This window comes from Pelodiscus sinensis, chromosome 10 (assembly GCF_049634645.1).
Source record: "Pelodiscus sinensis isolate JC-2024 chromosome 10, ASM4963464v1, whole genome shotgun sequence".
Lineage (NCBI taxonomy): Eukaryota > Metazoa > Chordata > Testudines > Trionychidae > Pelodiscus > Pelodiscus sinensis.
This window is the reverse complement of record NC_134720.1, coordinates 47692429-47707975: the sequence shown is the minus strand read 5'-3', so window position 1 is coordinate 47707975 and position 15547 is coordinate 47692429. Positions and strand designations below refer to the sequence as shown.

The 15547-nt window shown below is 47.4% G+C and overlaps 1 protein-coding gene across 2 annotated transcripts in view; it reads right to left on the bottom strand.

Moving 5' to 3' along the window:
* SENP5 (SUMO specific peptidase 5) overlaps window positions 1–10711 on the bottom strand; it is a 40098-nt gene extending 29387 nt beyond the window's left edge. The window contains exon 1 of one of the 2 annotated variants that reach the window (XM_075938068.1): window positions 10589–10711. The gene's annotated coding sequence lies outside the window, so the exon portion shown is untranslated. Of the gene's footprint in view, window positions 1–10144; window positions 10385–10588 lie in introns of those variants that run through there. The other variant, XM_006138471.4, reaches the window with a different exon arrangement.
* Window positions 10712–15547: the final 4836 nt, after the last annotated feature.

Here is a 15547-nt window from a genome sequence, read left to right as displayed (position 1 = left end):
CTCTTGCCTGCCCCCACATGCTGCTGCTGTGGGGGGGGGGGGGGGAGAGAGAGAAGGGGGAGAGGAGATGGGATGGGACAGCAGTCCACGGAGCCGGCACACAGGGAAAGCCAAAAGCCAGCTCACCTTGCATATCGGCTCCAGCCCACTCCTCTCACCCTCTGCGCTGCTGCCTCCTTTATCAGGTGGCAGATGGATCCGGTGTTTGTGGGGAGCCTGCTTAAAGCCAGCTCCTCACAGGCACCGGCTCCCGCTCCCCCTACCGTGCTGCCTCTGACAGAGGCAGCAAGGAAGAAGTGCATGCAGTCAACAAGATTAACACATAAACCCAGGATTATCGGTAATTGTATAGTGGACTATACATGACATCCCTATTTAATATTTCTTTATTTAATAAACTAGTTTTAAATGTAAAACATGTTTTGAAAAACATTAAACATGCTGTATTTGTGCAATAAATTCCAATTTCACTCCAAATGCAGCTTTTATAAATGTTTCATTTACCATTTTCTAACATTGTACCAAAAAATGGAAGTTATAAATGTGTGTGTTTATGCATATTCTATTTATGTCAGCAGTTACATAGTTTGAACATATCATCCTGTTTAACAAAAAATGCAAAGTTTAGTGTGAAAGGCTACGTATAGTTAGTTGCAAATCAGTATTTTTTAATGGTTACCAACTAATGATAATCAAGTTTTATTTGGGAAGAACTTAAAAGTACAAATGCAAGACAAGATTAAAATTGCTGACTTTAAAAACAGCCCACCTGCCCTTGTTTGCAACAGGGGATTGACTAACTGCAATGGAGACAAACCCTAACTGGAGTCTGAGATTTCAGAGATCTTTCTGGAAAATTGCACAGGAACTGACTGGGCCTTTCATGTGGCAGCAGCAGTGCTCCTGAACCTTCTCAAGCAACAAAAACAGAACTAGCAAGTTGTAGGATAGTGATTCTACACAAAGCCTGCCCTTCAACGTCACTCTGGGGGTATGTCTACACTATAAAGTTAATTCGAACTAACAGACGTGAGTTCGAATTAACTTTGATAGGCGCTACACTAGCGCTCTGCTAGTTCGAACTTAATTCAAACTAGCGGAGTGCACAGTTCGAACTAGGTAAACCTCATTTTACGGGGATTAAGCCTAGTTCGAACTTACTAGTTCGAATTAAGGGGTGTGTAGCCCCTTAAGTTAGTTCGAATTAGCGCTGTAGTGTAGACATACCCTGGTTCAGTGGCTCCTAACCCATTGTCCTTTGGCTTACTAGCTCCCTTTAACTGACATAGAACTTTCCAGGACCTTCCTTCTTGTCCTGTAACATCCCCGACTGGCAATCTCTGGTAGTCAGATACTGCCATGAGTACAGAACAGATTCTGTGTCTTGCATTCTTTGACATAAAAGTGTCAATCTAAAAAACAGTATGACCGTACCTTTCATGTTTTTCAAGACCATCTGGAAATATTGATTTGCCTATAAACCTTGCTATTTTGTGATACAGTGTCTGATGCTACCTTTTTCTATACCAATGCACAGGGCTCGCCGAACCGCGGCGAGCCCCGCTCAACAGTCATGCTGTCCAGCGATCTGCGCATGCGCAGATCGTTCTGCGCACATGCAGATCACCAGAACCCGGCTCTTCTGGGTTACAATCTACTCACCATGGACGAGTAGATTGTATAATTTGTCACGCCCTGCCAATGCAAATTCACCAGCAGAAACTGTAGTATTGTCTGGACTCTGGGTCAGGGATGTTAAATGTTAATTGAAAACAGTCGACTAACCTCATGAATTCTTATCAGTTAGTTGACTATTCTATAGTCCCCGGTGGCGGGACCGGCAGCCAGTGCGCTCCAGCCTCACTCCCAAGGAGCCCCCTACAACACTGCGCTGCTGCCTCTGTAGCAGAGGCAGCAGCGTGAAGTGCCAAGCAGGAGCTGGTCTGTGAGGGGAATCAGTTTAAAAACCAGCTTCCCTCACAGAGCAGCTGCCTGTCACCCCGTGCTGCTACCTCTTTTGCGAGATGGCAGCAGCCTGTCAAGGAAGGTCTGAGCTTCCGGACCCGGCAAGAGCTGGAACTGAGTCAGGCTGACTGCCCACCTGGCTCCTAATACACCTTAAATGCAGAGCTGCAGCGGAAGTAAATCCTGGACCTCATGTGAGCCAGGACTGAGCCAGGCTGCAGGCCAGCCTGCTAAAAAATGTACTGGAAAACGGGAGAGGGGGAGAGAGAACTGCGTGTCGTCTATAGCATTAACCTATAATCTTTTGCTTATCGGTTAATGGACCACACTATTACATCCCTACTCTGGGTTGCTGCTGTCTTTTTAACCTTCAGCAGGGTCTAGACAATGGTGGCTAAAAATTCCTGCAGCTACCATTACCTTCTCCACACTAAACTGGATTAGTGGTAGCAACAGAGGGGAATTTCTAGGAAATACAACCTGTAAAAAGATAAGACAACAGTAAAAAAGGCACAAGGCTAACATGAGTTTTTCTTAGACCAGAAGTGTCACAAAGCTGAAATTTGAAATATTGTTGAACTGTGTCACTAACTGGTGCGCACTAGCCCAGTGATCTTAAAAATGGATTAAAAAGTATAAACCAAATAATACACTTTTGTCAAAAAAAGTTGACACATTACTACAAAGGTTAACAATAATTTCACTATATTTGAGTTCAAGCATTTGGCACACACCATGCACAGCTAATTTCCCATTCTTTGCTCGTCAGTTTCTTCTGTTTGCCTGAGCCTTTGAAACAAGGGGGAAAGGAAAATATTTTTAAATACAGGCAGTCCCCGAGTTACGTACAAGATAGGGACTGTAGGTTTGTTCTTAAGTTGAATCTGTATGTAAGTCGGAACTGGCGTCCAGATTCAGCCGCTGCTGAAACTGACCAGCGGCTGACTACAGGAAGCCCGAGGCAGAGTTGCTCTGCCCCGGGCTTCCTGGAATCAGCCGCTGATCAGTTTCAACAGGCTGAATCTGGACGCCAGTTCCGACTTACATACAGATTCAACTTAAGAACCCCAGGCGCCCCCAAGTCAGCTGCTGCTGAAACTGATCAGCAGCTGATTCCAGGAAGCCCGGGGCAGAGCAACTCTGCCTTGGGCTTCCTGTAGTCAGCGCTGGTCAGTTTCAGCAGCGGCTGACTTGGGGGCGCCTGGGGCAGAGCAGCTGGGGTGCTGCTGGGTTGCTCCAGTAGCGCCGCTCCTCAGAGCTACTGGACCAACCCAGCAGCACCCCAGCTGCTCTGCCCCAGGCGTCCTGATTCAGCTGCTGCTCTACCCAGGCGTCCAGAGAAAAGCCTGGTCTGCTGGAGGGGAGGGGGGGGGCGTACTAGCTGCGCCCTCCCCCCAGCAGACTAGGAAGACGCGGGCGGTGGACCGAGACACGCCGCGGCTGTCCCGCTGCCCGGGTCCTCCGAGGCTTTGCTCCCCGTCTCCCTGGTCTGCTGGTCTCCAGCAGACCAGGGAGATGCGGAGCAAACCCTGTTTGTAACTGGGGATCCGACATAAGTCGGATCCGTGTAACTCGGGGACTGCCTGTATAAGAAAAATTCCATCTCCTTGAATGTAGGTCTTAATTTGGTAACCTCTTAAGAAAAATCCTTCCAGGAGTGGCTATATATTACTGTAACAGTCCAAAAAGTTTCCTGTTTTCATCATTATTAGAAGAACTGAAAGTGACAAAACAATATTCCATATGAAAACTTTTTACTGAAAAATACTCAAGTAAAGGGTTGGGAGGGTCTTGGGGAGGAAGGAGGGAGATTGGGGGGGGGTTATTTTGGTTTGGGTTTTTTTTTTTTTTGACATTTAGCTCTTTCAGTGCTGCAAGCAGCATCACTGGCTTTGCTTGCTATCAACTTTAAAAAATATTTGGGATAATAGCTAAAAAATGCACTAATAATCGCAGAGAAATGGCACCATGCAATGTATTTCTCAACAGAGTTGTATATGTGCTTTAAAATAAAAGTGCTCACCGCTTTGCCACTAATGATGTTACATTAAAAGTTACATGCAATCAACACCAAAGACACTTTTAACATACAGTTGCAGCTGCTGACACAACATCCTTAAATCCAATACAGTACATGGCACACTGTCTAGGATCACTTGCTGCCAGAAGGTCATGTTTTCTTAGCGGCAGTAAGTAGGCACAGCAAGATGATGACAGCACACAGTTTGTCTCATGTCTGAGAATACTCCCACTCTTTTGAGATGTTAAACTCTACTGTATGTTATTTAAACTTTATTGAAACAATGTTTCCATCTATTTCACCTTATGTGACAAATACTGATTAATGTAAATGTGAGAACTTACAGATTACATATGGTACAACATTTATTGAACTGGCAATTATGGACTCTTGTTTTAAATTAGCATCAAGTACTAACTTGGTATTCAAAATTGTACCTTGAGAGCAAATCGGTATCAACTAATTTTGAAACCAAGGCATTGGTATACAAGTTTATTTTGCAGAGACATCATGCATTCCTATAAACAAGAGGTGGGCAATAGTTTTTGACGGGAGGCCTCTCCAAGATTTTGGAAAGTGGTTGAGGGCCACACTCTTCCAGGATATTAATGGTAGAGGTGCAGTGTCTGGGATGGAGGTTGGGTGCAAAAGGGAGCTTGAGGTAAGGGACTGAGGTACAGAAGGGAGAGTGGAGTCTGGCAGAGCATTTGGGTAAAGAAGGCAGTTGTGACCTAGGGCAGGAGACTGGGGTCCAGGGTTTTGGAATGTGACCTGGGACAGGGGTGCAGGGGTTTGGTTTGTGACCTAGGGGAGGGGACATGGGTGCAGGAGTTTGGTTTGTAACCTAGGGAAAGGGGGGATTGTGATCTGGGCAGGGAATTTGGGTGCCAGATCTGGGAGGGAGTAAGGGTGCACAAAGGGGGCAGAGGGTTTGAATATGTTGAGCGTGGGGGCAAAGGGGTGGGGAAGAGAAGGGCTGGAGTGCCAGAGACAGACTTTGGTCAGGAGACTTACCAGCCAGCCACCCAATCAGCCTGCCTGCCTGCAGAGCTAAATGCTTGAAGAGCTTAAAAAGTTTCTCAGCCAGCCTGCCTACCCAGCCATGTGATTGGGTGAATAACTGAGCCGGAAGAGAGGGAGCTAGTGCTTCGTGGCTGCCTGTTATTCAAACAGGCAGCTCCCATTGGCTAATTTCTGGCCGGAAGCTGGCCAATGGGATTGTGCTGGGGGCAAGAGTTACACCTGAAGACTCCCCCATCCTCCACAGTTTTTAAAAAGAAACAGCCCAGCAGCCACTTTTCAGAGCAGACTGCAGGGCTGCAGGACAAGCAGGGGAACCTGCCTGGGGCTCTCCAAAGTGTCCATGGGCTGGATGCGGCCTGCAGGCCGTATTTTGCCCAGGCCTGCCATAAATGCAAAAAAATTTAATTTTATATCACAGTGGTACAAATTATTGGCCCTCACACAATAAACCTGTTTTAGTTACTATATTAAAATTAAAATGTAAAAAGTGCCAGATTGCTTAGGTCCAATTTTGCCTCTTATGTGCACAGCTATCATTTCCACCAACAATATTAAATACTTATTAATTCAAGTACAGAAACTCATTTTTAACAGGAAGAGAAATTCTGCGCATGTGCAACAATTTTTAACTCCAAAAGTCCTTTTACTTTGTTAGTGTAATAAGTTAGTGCATATACATGCCATCCCAGTTATATTTTAGTCAACACTTAAGGTTGTGAAAGTAACCATGTAAACAGTTAACTGATGAGATGGGCCCATCGGTTAATGTTCATGGTTACACATAGGCTCCCAGTATGAACGAGATTAAAAGCTGGCTCCCTGAGCTGCTGCCTGTCATACAGAGGCAGCAGCACAGGGCAGAAGGTGGGAGCTGGTATGTGTGGACAACCAGCTATCTAGCTCCAGCGGCTCCTGAGGAGTTGACTACCACTCCATGCATGTTTCAAATTTTCATCAGTTACACAGTTAGGGTATGTCTACACTAGCCCCCTAGTTCGAACTAGGGAGGCTAATGTGGGCATTCAAAGTTGCAAATCAAACCCAGGATTTAAATATCCCGCACTTGACTTGCATCTTCCTTCCTTGCAGGAGGAATAACAGGTAGTTCGATTTAGGGCTTTAATTCAAAATACCAGGTCCCTGCCACGTGTAGACGCGGGCAGTTCGTCCGGACTTGGAAATTTCAAAAAGTGGCGACTGGCCGGGAAGATGCAAATCAAGCACAGGATATTTAAATCCCAGGCTTGATTTGCAACTTCGAATGCCTACATTAGCCTCCCTAGTTCGAACTAGGGGGCTAATGTAGACATACCCTTACTGAATTACATGCATTTTAATATTCCTAGTAAACATGACATTGTTAGAGCAATATTAACTACACACATCCCATTAACAACTTACAAGCCTGTAACTTTGTCAGCCAACTCAGTGAAATGAATTACTGAAAAAACATACAGCACATCTAAAACTTTAGCTGTGAATATTCTTCCTTTTGAGGTTTAGTTGCAAGCTTATGACACCATAAAAATTATGTGCATTTCTGGAAGCTGTTAGAAAATTTTCACAGGTAGCTTTAATAAAAGACCACCCAAAGAATTTTTTTGGAGGGGGTGGGGGGGAACCCTTGAATAATTGAAATATGTAAATGGAAATTTTATTTTATGCACACAATGAAAATGGGGGGGATAATCACATATCACTGCATTAGCAGCTAGCAATGTTTAGCTCAATTCTGACATAATTCTGTTTGTATAATGTTTACAATACTGAATACATTATCTCTTCACTTCCTGTTCTAAACTTTTGAGCAGCATTTCTGCACACCAACGAATAACTACTGAGTTTTGAGTAGTGAAGTAATCCTCTAGTGGTGAAATAGCCCCTAGAGAGCATACTTTGGTTCAAAAGACTCTACAGACATGTAAAAGATATTATGAACAGTGATTGACAAAGTCCAATAGTACCAAGACATGTATTAACATTAAAAATTATGTTTATGAACAGGATTGCCAATAAAGAGATGGTGTCAGGCACGGTTAGCCCAAAATACAGGTTTTGTACAAATAAAGACTTTGGTAGAAATGTTTTAATTCCATTTTAAAATTTTTAGACTTGCAACTATGTTTGGTTTTATAATCACATGAAACATGCTCTTCCAACATTATCTAAATCACTATATCAAAGTGGGAACATGCAACTGACAAAATTATAGTGAGATTTGTCTATTTTCATTATCCAAGCAAAGAGTAAAGGAGCTAGAAATTGACATATGTTTCTGCATTTATCAGGAATTGAGAAGGCTTCCTGATGTTTTCTACAGAATTTAAATTTTCATTAAAAAATTAAGATCCTACTTTCAGAGCTGTTAAGCACCTACAGCTTCTACTGACTTTAAATGAAGTTACCTGTACTAATAATCTTTTGAGAAAGATTTCCTGTCTTCCGAAACAAGGGGAGAATGAAAGAGTAGCTCCAAAAGGTGCTAATTTCCCTCCATGTCAATGATGTTAACTCTGAAGACAGCAAAGAAATTAAATGCTATTAAAACTTCTGGGTGTTGTAGCAGAAACTTCCCAATGTGATGGTAAGTTCCATCCATTTGGAGATAGTGGAACAGGTGTTCATGTATCCAGTTTGTGGTTTTGTCCCTCTCCAACTCACAACTCTCCACTCAGTTTCCCTCTGCCTTGCAACTCAGGTCCCTGGTGATTATGCTGAGGACCATTGCTTTGCACCAGCTGTCAGCCTCTGAACTTTATCATGTGCTAGCATAACCTTATAGCATAGAAAGGCTCTTCCGTTGCTGTAGGAACACCACCTTCCCAGGCAACAGTAGCTAGGTCAAAGGAAGCATACTTCCATCAACATAGCCATGTCTACACTGGGTGTTAGGTCAGCATAGCTATGGTGTTTGGGGATATGGATTTTTCAAACTCCTATAATTATGTAGCTCTAAAAATATGGACTAGGCCTTAGAAACTGCTTGCCTGAGGCAGCTGAACGTTTAGTTTATTGAGGGGGAAGCAATGCTGGAAATCTCTTCAAGAGAAGATTAGAAGGCCAGGAAGGAGATTTGACAGCACAGTATGGTTGAGCATTTCCTACAATGAACTTATTCCAAAGTCTTCCTCTGAAGTTACCAAATCTTCCCAATTCCTATAACTGCTTAGTCCCACACCACCCCCAGGAGTTAACCTCATCGTGGCTCTGCAGTTTAAATGTAGTAGGAGCCAGGCTGCCATGGTGAGCACCCCCCACTTATTGACTAATCAAGTTGTCGATTGAAATTCCATAGACTACCCAATTAGTTGATTAATCACAATCCCTTGACCCTACACTATTCAAGACTTTACTTGGCCTACCATCTCAGATGGGTATGTACTCAGGGTGACTATCCACTCTCACTGTCACCACTGCCATCAAATTTTAGCAAACCAGCTCAACGTGTACACATTTCATTAGTGAGACAGACACTTGGAACAGGGAGTAGGACCCCGCTGTCAGCTGTTTACTTTGATACCTTACATTTGAGTGATGCCTTGCATCACACATGGACATCTGACAGCATAGAAAGGAATAAGCCACAATAGATATGCAAACTTAACAAAATATCTCAATCCACGCAAAGCTTCTGTGGGTTTTTTTTGGCAAAAGTCCCCAGTGAAATCATACCACTTTTTGGGAAGTCTGTACCAATGTCTCTGAAATCCCCCTGCACGTTTCCCATGACTGACATATACAGCAAAAAACAAACAGCAAAAACAGTAAATAACTAGAAATCTTTCAAGTTCTTTCAGTTATAATAACTTAAATTTTTACTAACCTAAGCTTCATAAAGATAATAAAGATTTTAAGTGTGAATTTTAACTGATAAAGAGCCTTTTCATTTGTGTGCTCAGACAAGTCAGTGTTTCCTTGAACTGTCTGGGCAAGTCTGCTCCTAGCCTCCTCAGTGGATGTCACAGAAGGTGTGTTTCAAGAAAATATGGAAACAGAGACATTGTAACACTCAGTCACCTCCCACAACTCAAACCCCTCTCTGGGGGGCTGGCAAGAAGCTCTGTCCTTGTACCGTGGGCTGGATGTGAACCTTGGGTCAAGTCACACAAGTGCAGCTCAATAAAACCTCTCTCAAAAAGAGTGGGACCTAGGCAAGCCACTAAGGACCCCAGAAGAAGCACTTGGTAGAGAAATCGAGAGGGAACATCTAGACATTCCCTCCCTCAACGAGTGGCACTGAACTTCCCCCTCTTCTCCCCTCCACCACACGGCAAATCCTAGGCCTCAGTTTCCCTCTGATACCCGCATCCTCTCCTCCTTCCCGGCCCCGGTTACCAGTCTCACACTCCAAAAGAGGCAATGTGCCCAAAACTACCCAAATCTGGGGCTGGAGTAAGCAGTCCCCCAGCACTCCCCGTCCCCACAAGCTGCCCCCCCCAGCACTCCCCATCCCCACGCGCTGCCCCCCCAGCACTCCCCATCCCCACGCGCTGCCCCCCCAGCACTCCCCATCCCCACGCGCTGCCCCCCCAGCACTCCCCATCCCCACGCGCTGCCCCCCCAGCACTCCCCGTCCCCACACACTGCCCCCCCAGCACTCCCCATCCCCACGCGCTGCCCCCCAGCACTCCGCGTCCCCACACGCTGCCCCCCCAGCACTCCCCATCCCCCCGCACTCCCCGTCCCCCCGCGCTGCCCCCCAGCACTCCCCACGCGCTGCCCCCCCCGCACTCCCCATCCCAACGCGCTGCCCCCCAGCACTCCCCGTCCCCACGCGCTGCCCCCCCCAGCACTCCCCATCCCCACTCGCTGCCCCCCCCAGCACTCCCCACGCGCTGCCCCCCCGCACTCCCCGTCCCCACGCGCTGCCCCCCCAGCACTCTCCGTCCCCACGCGCTGCCCCCCCCCGCACTCCCCACGCGCTGCCCCCCCCCGCACTCCCCACGCGCTGCCCCCCCGCACTCCCCACGCGCTGCCCCCCCCCGCACTCCCCGTCCCCACGCGCTGCCCCCCCCGCACTCCCCACGCGCTGCCCCCCCCCCGCACTCCCCGTCCCCACGCGCTGCCCCCCGCTCTGCCCTCTTGCACTCCCCCCACAGCGCCCCCGGGCAGAGGCAGCCGCGCCCCGCCCCCTACCTCTGTCCCTCGGTGTCGCCCAGCGCATCCCGGCCGTAGCGAAGCGCCCCCCAGCTCCGCCTCCCGCCGGCCACTGAGCCGCGCCTCACGTGGGCAAGCCGCTGCGCACTGCGCCGGCGCAGCCTGACGACCTCACTCTGCCGCGACGGGACCCGAAGGGCGGGAAGCGTTGGCGCACACGAGCCGTTCCGCTAGTGCGCATGCGTTCGACGAAAGGGCCCAGTCCTTCAGCGCACATGCGTCATGTGTGCCAAAGCCGTCTCCTCCCTCTCTCCCCCCCCCCACGGTACAGCGCCCCCTGCAGGAAAGCCTGGGCACTGCAAGATGCCTTTCCCACGCCAGAGACCAGTGCTACAGATTTAAAGGGACAGTCGCAATTAAATCCATCTCTGTTTCAAAGGAGCGGTGTGTCCTTCCCACCCTCCATACCCCTGAGGTCATTACCACTGCCGCCCACTCATCTCCCAGTGCTTCCTAGGAAGCACTCCCATTCTTGCATGTCTGCTTGCAGGACATTCATCACAGGATCCCCCAGTCCAGTGGCAATTTTCTGCACCCTTCTCCACCCCCAGCTGGGACCCGTTCTCACCAGCGAGCCTGCCAGCGCTCGGGGTGGTTATTTTAGAGGCAATCGTCTGCAAGTGTTTCTAATAATAAGCTTGGCCAGCTCCCTAGCCACCTCCACAGATGCTCATGGTGGGCCCTTGGCTGCAAAACAAGGCCACTCCAAACTTCTGAGGAATAGATCCAGAATCTGACTGTTGAGTCTTTCACAGGAGGGTGTGTGTGGGGGGGAGAGGGGTGTACTGCCCACCCCTATTATATGCGATCATATAACGAGTGAAACCCACTCTTACCTGCACATACAAAAATGCAGGGCTTCTCACTTAGCTGTTCAGAAGGAATTTACATGCACCTTCATGGGTCTGTTTAGTCTGCAGAAGAGAAGAGTGAGGGGGGATTTGATAGCGGCTTTCAACTTTCTGAAGGGAGGTTCCAAAGAGGCTGGAGAAAGGCTGTTCTCAGTAGTGACAGATGGCAGAACAAGGAGCAATGGTCTCAAGTTGTAGTGGGAGAGGGCCAGGTTGGATATTAGGAAAAACTATTTCACTAGATCAAAATCTGTGACATCTAGATCATTTTGATCTGAGGAAGTGGGTCTGGCCCACGAAAGCTCATCATCTAATAAACCATCTTGTTAGTCTTTAAAGTGCTACATAGTCCTGTATTTTGCTTCAGCTACACCAGACTAACACAGCTACATTTCTATCACTAAATCAGAGAAATGCATTCTTCTCTTGCAGCCAAAACTCGCTATGTACATAATACGTCGTATTGCCAAATGTTGTTCTCCATTTCACGGGCAGGGAAACAAGACACAGTGAGGTTAAGACACCTGCTGAAGATCACAGAGGGAGGGATAAATCCAGGGCCATCCTTACCCACACAGAGAACATGTAGTTGTGTTGGGCACTTGAAAAGTTGGGGCTCCACTTAAATCTTAACATCTACTGGAGCAACCCAGCAGCACCCCAGCTGCTCTGCCCCAGGCGTCCCCAAGTCAGCCGCTGCTGAAACTGACCAGCGCTGACTACAGGAAGCCCGAGGCAGAGTTGCTCTGCCCCAGGCTTCCTGGAATCAGCGCTGATCAGTTTCAGCAGCAGCTGACTTAGGGACGCTTGGGGTTCTTAAGTTGAATCTGTATGTAAGTCAGAACTGGCGGTCAGTTTCAGCAGCAGCTGAATCTGGATGCCAGTTCCCACTTACATACAGATTCAACTTAAGAACAAACCTACAGTCCCTATCTTGTACGTAACCCGGGGACTGCCTGTATAGCAGAGAATATTACTGGGGGGGATCAGCCAGCCCACATGGACTTTGCATTTGCTGTGTGTTATGGAGCAGGAGGTGAATATTTTGAGATTATACAGTATCTACAGCAGTGTAGGTGTTCCTCTGGGTATTGAAACTGGTGTGGGAAATACTGTAACAAAGAAACACAGCAAAGGAACATTGTGACATAATGGAGTGATGCTGCAACCTAAACAGCAGGTTCAGCGCCTGACTGAGGCTTGTTGCTTTTTTGCTATTCTAACTAGGCAAAGTGGAAATTGTGCAGAACGGCACTCTCTCCCTAAGCACTGGGCAACCCTTCGCAACCATTTGCTCTTCTGTCTGGTAAATCCAGCGCTGGAATGGTTAAGCGATCAACACAGTGGTTTGCACAATCCTCGGGCCTTCATGAATCCTCCATTAAACAGCAACACCAGAAAGGAAGGTGGGCTGCACAGAGTTCAGAGAGCACAGGTGAGACAGGACTTTAACTCATAGCGAATGAAAAGCGGAATCTTTATCTCGCTGCTTGACACAGACAGACCCTGCAATTCTCCCTGGCTCTCTACCTCAGTGCAACACAAGCTTGGCTTCTAAACCCTGGTTCGGTCTAAGCACTCATTAGTATTACCAACCCACCCTCTGAGCCTTTAGGGTGAACTCAGGTCATGTTTTCAGGCTTTTTTTCTGCATTCATCACGGATGGAAGGAAGGAAGGAAGGAAGGAAGGAAGGAAGGAAGAAAGAAAGAAAGAAAGAAAGAAAGAAAGAAAGAAAGAAAGAAAGAAAGAAAGAAAGAAAGAAAGAAAGAAAGAAAGAAAGAAACCACCCAACGAACCAGCTTCTCATATAATCATAGGACAGCAGGCCACAGGGCTTTAGGAAACTCACCAAACATCAAGAGACTTGGTGACACTGAGTCATGGAAAGAAATAGTGACTATGCTCCTGGCAGCCTTTGTGAGTTCAAACTTGCAGCCTTCATGTGGTTATGAGAATAGGCTTTATTGCATTTAACATACGCTGGATTCAGTTCCTTCTGGATTAAAAGGGCTTTAACTCGATGTACATGCAATACCCTACCCTATGGATCATCAGTGAGAGCAGAACCACGCAGTATGACATCTTCTGCACTGTATGTGCGAGGTCATACATAGGGTTGCCAGGTGTCCAGTATTCACCCGGACAGTCTGGTATTTTCGGCTCCTGTCCAGTAAAAAAATTCAGAGAATACTGGACACCTAAAATGTCCGGTATTTTCTGAATTTTTCCTCGGCCAGGAGGCAAAAATGCCGGGCACCTGGCAACCCTACAAATACTCAGCACCTGGCCTTCTGCCCCCCCAAGAGCCTCTCTGGACCCCAACACCTCCAGCCCCCATGCATACCAGGTTCCCCAAGGCTGCTGGCACAAAATGGCTGCCGGCCAAAAGACCTTAGTGCTCAACTGCTCCCCTGTTCCTATCCCTGCACTCACTCTTAAAGGGGACATGGTGTTTTATTTTAATTTTATTTTGGCTTAATAAGTCCTTCGAGTCTTTTTTTTTTCTTTTTTGCTCAACAACTTTGGTCTCCCCCCCGTTTTCCCCCTTCAACGGAATTTTTTCCCAGTGTTATTTTTTTTGAGGGGAGGGGGTCAGTATTTTTGTTTCAACCATCTGCAAACCCTAGTCACACAGGCTGAGTACCATTATTCAAAAAACAAAAACACAGGACAGCACCTCTGCTTACAATGCCCCTGACATATACAGGTTGCACCTCCCTAAACCGGGACTCTCTGGTCTGGCAACATGTTCCCAGGCCAGAGAACACCAGTGTCTGGGAGTCGGGCCTCAAGCAGGCTGGCAGCTGGGAGCTCGATGGAGTTGGCAGCAGCCTGGTAGGAGAGCCAGGGCTATGGCAGCCCAAGAGCCCAGGAGGAGAGCTGGGGATGGGACAGCAGCATCTTGGCTGGTGAGCCAGGGATGCAACAGTGTAGCAGCCCACCAGGGGAGTCAGGTCCATGGCATCGCAGCAGTCTGGCAGGAAGGCCGGGGAGCTGGGCCCTTGTAGCACAGCCATGCGGAAAGAGGGACAGGGCTGCGGCAGCATGGCAGGCACTCAAGCCTGGGCCAGTGGCAGGCAGCCTGGCTGGGGTCGGTGGCAAGGTGACCATCCATGGCCAGAAACGGAGCCGGTATAGGGCTGGGGAGCCTGTGGCAAGGGACCTCCTCTGGTCCAGCAAATACTCCAGTTCAGGACTGGTCAATCTTGAGTGTGTTGGACCAGGAAAGTCCAACCTGTATTATATTGACTAACCTGGCTACCCTTCTAGGACATAGGTGATTTTTGAAAATTTCACCAGTTATCTTCAACATCTCATTGATGGTTTAAGAGCCTTAATAGCTCTTAGACAAATACTGGTATTCTAGCTCTCAGTCTCTTAAATCCAAACATTTAGGCTATGTCTACACTCGCAGCTTCTTGCGCAAGTAATATGCAAATGAGGCTAAATGTGGAATATCGTCAAGCCTCATTTGCATACCTAATGAGCCACCATTTTTTCCAGAAAAGGCTTTTGCGCAAGGAGCATCTACTCTGCCCCTTCTTGTGCAAGAAAAACCCTCTTCCGCAATGCGGTTACACCTATTACTTTTCAGGAAGAACAGCATTGTGCAAGAGGGTTTTTCTTGCGCAAGAAGGGGCAGTGTAGATGCTCCTTGCGCAAGAGCCTCTTCTGAAAAAAATGGTAGCTCATTAGGTATGCAAATAAGGCTTGGCGATATTCCACGTTTAGCCTCATTTGCATATGACTCACGCAAGAAGCCACTAGTGTAGACATAGCCTTGCCGTTTTCTTAATTACAATGTTTACAGAGGTTTCCGATGGGAGGCAAATCTGGTCAGAGCGAGGAAAGATGGTTCAGTTGTTAGATCACTGGCCTAAGCGTTGGGTGGTTGTGAGGATAAACACATTGAAGATTGTGAGGTGCTCAGGTACTATTGTAATGGGGGCCATATAAGATATGTAACAGAAAAATGTAGAAAAAGTCCAAGGGAAAACACTTCCTACTGTACCTTGCTGCATCTTTAAGTTTCAGAAATGATATTGGCTCGAGTTATACAACCTAGGATGATTGTGATCCACTGCCTTCTAGTTTACTGAAACATTTTTCATTACAACTATGTATCTATTTCAGAGATTAGTGTGTCTGTCTGTGAGTGTCTATTTGTGAGTTCATTTGTTCGATAACTCCTCCAAATCGTCAGAGCTGGAGCCACCAAATTCGGTATACAGCTTCTGTGATGAATAGGAGTGCAGGCCAACACTTGGTGACTAAAGGGTTAAACTCGGGTAACTACGGGTGTTGCAGGGGGCCAGAAGAACCAATGGGATACAGTGCTGAAATTTAAATTCTGCTGGCCTTTCTCTTTCGGTACGTCTAGACTACAGGGTTTTGTCGACAGAAGTTTTGTCGACAGATACTGTCGACAAAACTTCTGTCGACATAGAGCGTCTAGACACATTCAGTTTTGTCGACAAAGCAACCTGCTTTGTCGACAAAACCCTGTAGTCTAGACGCAACCCTACAGG